A 5,917-nucleotide genomic window follows, 5' to 3' on the forward strand; every position below is an offset into this window, starting at 1 on the left:
CCAAAACTGTGCTGCAGCTGCCGCCCGGGCCGGCAGGGGCCGTGGCTCGTGGAGCTCCCTGTGCCCATCGGCTCCGTGAATCTCCAGGCCTTCCGGGACACGGATGCCCTTGTGCCCATTTCATGGATGAGGCAACCGAGCCTTTAGAAAAAAGGAGCCCAGACCCATATGGACCCACAGCGCAGGGCAGAGGGGAGTTGCCCGTCAAGCTTTGGCAACGTTGCCCCAACGCACAGGAGATGCAAATGACATTGATCACGAGACGCCATCGTTCATTGATTCGATTAACCAGTGATTAAAAGGGCGACGATTTCCAATAGGGGCAGGACCGGGGGGACGGTGCTCACGGCGTGGGGACCGTGGGGGGGCAGCCTTGGCAGGAATCAGCCTTGCAGTGTCGGTTACCGTCCAAAGCACGAGCCCCTTTCTCCGTTTTATCGAGAAAAGACGGCGTGCCTCCCGTGTGAGGGGACGCGGGCAGCAGGGTGGTTTGATGGCCGTCTTGTGACACGATCGCCCAGCAGTTCACGAACACCCGCCTGGGCGTGGAGACACGGGGACAGGACACGGAGGGAGAGAACATGTTCCCGTGATGCGAGCTCAGGACTCACTCTCAACAACGTCCCCGCGCCGCGCAGGGAGGGCTGTGGTCAGCAGGCGGGCGCCCTGGGCCTGCGGTCCCCGAGCCGGGAGTCGGCCTCTTCTCACCGCCTCCCTCCCTTTCTCCCACGCCCCGGCCTCCGTCTCCGGTCTCCGGTCACCACGGTCCGAGCGCCTCCTCGGTGAGTTGGTGGGGTCTGCTTTGTTTTGGTTGCACACGTAAGGGAGAGCCCACGGAGTGCGTCTGCCTCTGACGTCTCTCACTCAGTGCGATGGCTTTCGGCTCTGTCCGTGTTGTCGCAAACGGCGGGCTGAATTCTTTTCTGTGGCTGAGCCGTGTTCCCCTAAACACATCACACCACGGCCCCTCTGTCCCTCCGCGCGGTGGACGTGGCTGTGTAAGGCCCGCACTGTGGACGCGGGGCGCGTGCTTCCTCTCCCAGGTGAGGGGGGCCCATCTGGGCTGGCTGAGGGCAGGAGCTGCAGCGGGGGCTGTGTGGGTGTCCTCGCGGGGGCTGGGGGCCTGCAGCGGGGGCTGTGTGGGGGTGTCCTCGCGGGGGCTGGGGGCCTGCAGCGGGGGCTGTGTGGGGGTGTCCTCACGGGGGCTGGGGCTGTGAGTCTGTCTTTCCGCTGGAGGACCTGCCTTCCAGGGCGGCCCCTGTTACCCTCCACCCGCAGCGCACGAGGCCCCTCTCCTCCACGCCCCGGCCGGACGCCGGACCTCGGAGCCAGGCCTCACCTCGGGGGTCTGTCCCACGGAGGGCGCACGACGTGCGTGAAAGGGGGCGTGCGGGTGTGTGCGTGGATGTGCGGGCTGTCGCGGTAGGAGAGTGGGCGAGTCCTCGCCCCGAGTGTCGTGGAGGGGAGCAGGGGGCGGCCGCGGACACCGGAGGACCGTGTTTACCGGGAGGAGTGGACGCGACCGCATTTTGCCGCGGAGAGCAGCTAAGGGAGCGGGCGTCTCCATCCACATCTGAGCCGTTTAAAGGCGGGAAGGGCGGTTGCGGGGGACACCTGAGCTCCTGACCGAGCAGCGCGTGAGGCGTGGGCACGCGGACACCGGAGGCTGGAGGACAGGGTCCGGGCGCAGGAGCCAGCGGGGAGGGTGGGCACCAGCTCAGGCTCCCGCCCCCGCCCGCCTCGGGGGGCCCCCCAGTCCGGGACAGAGGGCTCTGCCTCCCCAGCTCACACCTGCGCCCCGCAGTGACCTCAGCCTCCGGCCCGGCGGCCTCCTGGGCGCCCGGGCTCAGGACCGGGAGTTTGGGTGAGTGGTGCCCGGGGCGGGCGCGCGGAGGGAGGGGTGGAGTGGGGTGGACAGGGGCAGGGGAGCTGGGAGCCCAGAGCAGGCACAGCCCCACCCACCCAGCTGCCGGTCAGACACGGGGGCGGGGGCTCAGAGCAGGTGCCGGTCAGACACAGGTGGGTGGGGGGGGGGAGCCGCAGGGTGGTGCCGGTCAGACACAGGGGGAGGGGGGTGGGGGAGCCGCAGGGTGGTGCCGGTCAGACACAGGGGGAGGGGGCCGCAGGGCAGTGCTGGTCAGACACAGGTGGGGCATCGGAGGGAGAGCAGGCTCTGCTGAGGGCACCGAGGCGGAGCAGAGCCAAGCCCGAGGCCGGGGGTCCGGGTGGGGTTAGCCGCGCAGGTGGTCAGCAGAGCAGGGCCTGGTCGCCGAGGTCAGAGGGGTCAGCGGGGACCCCCAGCCGAGGAGCTGGAAGCAGCTGAGCGGGCGGTGCTCACCCAGGGGACCTGCTGGTCGCTGAGGGGTCGCCGAGGGGTCGCAGGCCGTCCGTGCCCGGCTGGGGTTCGTCAGAGTCCGTGAACAGAAGGCGGGAGCCCCCGGAGCCAGGGGTGCAGGCTGACGAGGTTGGAGCTGTGCGGGCCGGCCTGAGCGCTAGGCCGCGAGGAGGGGCGAGTGTCGGGTGGGCGGAGGGCGAGGGAGCTGGTTTAGCTGTGAACTGGGGAGGGCGCGGGCATTGAACTGCAGCCTCGGGGCCGGTGGGTCTGCGAGTCCATGCCTTCAGGGAGGAAAGGGAGTCCCGGGGCGGCAGGGAGGCGGTTCCGTAAAGCGCCGCACGGTGTCCGTGCAGGCCCGCCGCCCCCCACTCCCACAGCGCCCCCCACCTCTTCCCCAGGCCCCCTCCCTCCTCCCAGGTCCCCTCCCTCCTCCCAGACCCCCTCCCTCCTTCCAGATCCCTCCTCCCAGCCCCCCCCCACCTCTTCCCCAGGCCCCCTCCCTCCTCCCAGGCCCCCCACCTCTTCCCCAGGCCCCCTCCCTCCTCCCAGCCCCCCCACCTCTTCCCCAGGCCCCCTCCCTCCTCCCAGCCCCCCCACCTCTTCCCCAGGCCCCCTCCCTCCTCCCAGCCCCCCCACCTCTTCCCCAGGCCCCCTCCCTCCTCCCAGGCCCCCCTCCCTCCTCCCAGGCCCCCTCCCCCCTCCCAGGCCCCCTCCCTCCTCCCAGATGCCCCCTCCCTCCTCCCAGATGCCCCCTCCCTCCTCCCAGGCCCCCTCCCTCCTCCCAGGCCCCCTCCTTCCTTCCAGGCCCCCTCCCTCCTCCCAGGCCTCCTCCCCCCTCCCAGGCCCCCTCCCTCCCTGCTCTGGTCCCTCCTCGGGGGATCACATCTGGGCACCGTGGTGATTGGCAGGCGGCCGGGCCCTGGGAAACCTGGCCGTGATCCTGTTCGACATCAAAGTCATTGGCGACACCTGGTTTTGTCTTAATTCCTGACAGCGGTGCCCACTCACCCCCTATGGAGGGGAAGGCGGTGCCACTCACCCCCTGTGGGAGGGGAGCAGGGGCAGCAGAAGCTGCCATAGCAGCTGAGTGACCTCATGGAGAGGGTCGCCCCCAAGTCTGTTTCCTGGGCCCTGAGAACGCAGCGAGGCCCAAGGAGCCCCTCTGAGCCTCTTCCCCTCCCCTCCCCTCCCCTCACCCCTCCCCTCCCCTCCCCTCCCCTCTCTACCTCCCTACCCTCTCCCCTCCCCTCCCCTCCCCTCTCCTCCCCTCTCTACCTCCCCAACCTCGCCCCTCCCTCCCCACCCTCCCCTCCCTCCCCTCCCCTCCCCTCTCCTCCCCTCTCTACCTCCCCACCCTCGCCTCCCTCCCCTCCCCTCCCCTCTCCTCCCCTCTCTACCTCCCCACCCTCGCCCCTCCCTCCCCACCCTCCCCTCTCCTCCCCTCTCCTCACCCTCCCCTCTCCTCCTCTCCCCTCCCCTCCCCTCCCTCCCCTTTGGCAGCGCTTTCTCCTGGCTGCGAGGACCAAACCACCCTTCCCGGAGCGGGTCCCTCCCTGCCCCACCTGGGTGTGAACTGAGAACCCAGACATTGGCGCCCAGGCCCCTGACTTCACGCTGATTCCCAGCCGACCCCCTCCCAGTATGGGGTGCGTGGTGTGGGGGGTGCAGTGGGGGGGTGCAGTGGGGGGTATGGGGTGAGGGGTGCGGGGTGCAGTGTGGGGTGTGGGGTATGGGGTGTGGGGTGCGTGGTGTGGGGTGCAGGGTGGGGTGTGGGGTGACCAGCGGCGCGGTGCTCAGGGACCTCGCAGCCGTTCCCCTCCTCTGCCTCCTCCCGTGGGGGCGCCGCTCCTCTTTAAGGTCTGTGCGCAGCTTGGTGGTGAGCGGGCCTTGTGGCCTCTGCTCCCGTGTCGGTGTGGCCTCTAGGAATCGCCGAGGTGGGAGGCTCCCGGCCTGTCCCCCGGCCTCGCACTGAGGGTTCCCCGCAGGCCCCGGTCCCGCTGCGGGAGGGCGGGAGGCCGGAGGGAGACCGAGGACACGGAGCCTCTGGCGGGGACGCCGCGAACCCCGCTGATGAGCTGAGCGGGGCCGCGCTCGCAGGAAACACCCGCGGATTCATGTCGGGGTCCCGCGGGCAGAGCCTCTAATTGCAATCAGGTTCTTTACGGCCGTGACCTCCGGCTCCCCGTGCTGCTCACGCAAAGGTCTGCGGGCGGGAGCCTTCCGGGCGCCCCTGGCTCATGCCGCTGGGAGGGGAGTTGGGGGGGGGGCTGCTCTGCTTCATCCCATCGGTGCTCCCGGCTCTGCGCCCAGAGGGGACAGTCAGGACCCGTCAGCTCATGGAGGTGACGTGGAGCCGGGAAGTCACTCCAGGTGCCAGAGACGGGCCTGCCCGCAGGCACCCCACACCCACAGCACCAGCCCCCCCGTGTCCCAGGCCCCGCAGGTGACTGGAGGTGGCCAGGTGCAGGCTGGAGTGTGAGGAGCGCGGGCACAGAAAGGGCTTCTGGGCCCGGCCGGCGGGGCTCAGTGGCTGAGCGTCGACCTTGAACCAGGAGGGTCACGGTTCGCTTCCCGGTCAGGGCACAGGCCCGGGGTGCGGGCTCCATCCCCAGTGTGGGGCGTGCAGGAGGCAGCCGGTCCATGGTTCTCTCTCATCACTGATGTTTCTCTCTCCCTCTCCCTTCCTCTCTGAAACCAATAAAATATATATTTTTAAAAACAGAAGGGGCTTCTGGGAAGTGAAAACACAGGGAGGCCGGGGCGCTGGGCACGAGGCTGGGCACCGGCTGGCAGTTTCGGGGCGTCGGGGCCGTGCCGGGGGAGTTGGAGGCTCTCTCTCCACTGGGGACACTTCACTGCGATGAGCTTGTTCCTCGTGACCCTGGGTCAGCGGGGTTTCCGCGGTGCCTTTCCAGGGGCAGGTGGGGCCGGAAGGGGTGCAGGCTTTACTCTGAGTCAACCCCGCAGCTCCTGCCCCTCAGCGGCATGGACTCAGTGCCGGGAGGGGAGGGGAGGGGAGGGGAGGGGAGGGGGAGGGGAGGGGAGGGGAGGGGAGGGGAGGGGAGGGGAGGGGAAGAAGAAGGGAAAGAGGCAAAGCAAAAAACTGCCCCTGATTTCGGGGGAGCACGCTGACCGTGGCCATGATTGGGAAGAATCATTTGTTTACAAGAAATTCTTATTCTTAATTTAAAACCTTTATTGTTCGAAGTATTACATGTGTCTCCCCTCCCCCCACTGACCTCTCCCAGCCCCCAGCCCAGCCCTCACCCCCTATTGTCTGTGCCCCTGGGGGATGCGTGGATGCATGCAAGCTCATTGGTTGATCGCTCCCCCCCCACCCCCCGCTCACCTCCCCTGCCCCCCGCCCCACCTCCCCTTCCCTCCCCCCTACCTCCCCTGTCCCCCACCTCTCCTGCCCCCCCACCCACCTCCCCTGCCCTCTCCTCACCTCCCCTGCCCTTTCCTCACCTCCCCTGCCCTCCACCCACCTCCCCTGCCCCCCCACCCACCTCCCCTGCCCTCCCCCCAAGGGGACCAGGGGAGCTTATGGGAGCGAAAGGGGCCGTCAGAGGGAGACGAGTC

This window comes from Cnephaeus nilssonii, assembly GCF_951640355.1.
Source record: "Cnephaeus nilssonii genome assembly, chromosome: 5".
Taxonomy (NCBI): domain Eukaryota; kingdom Metazoa; phylum Chordata; class Mammalia; order Chiroptera; family Vespertilionidae; genus Cnephaeus; species Cnephaeus nilssonii.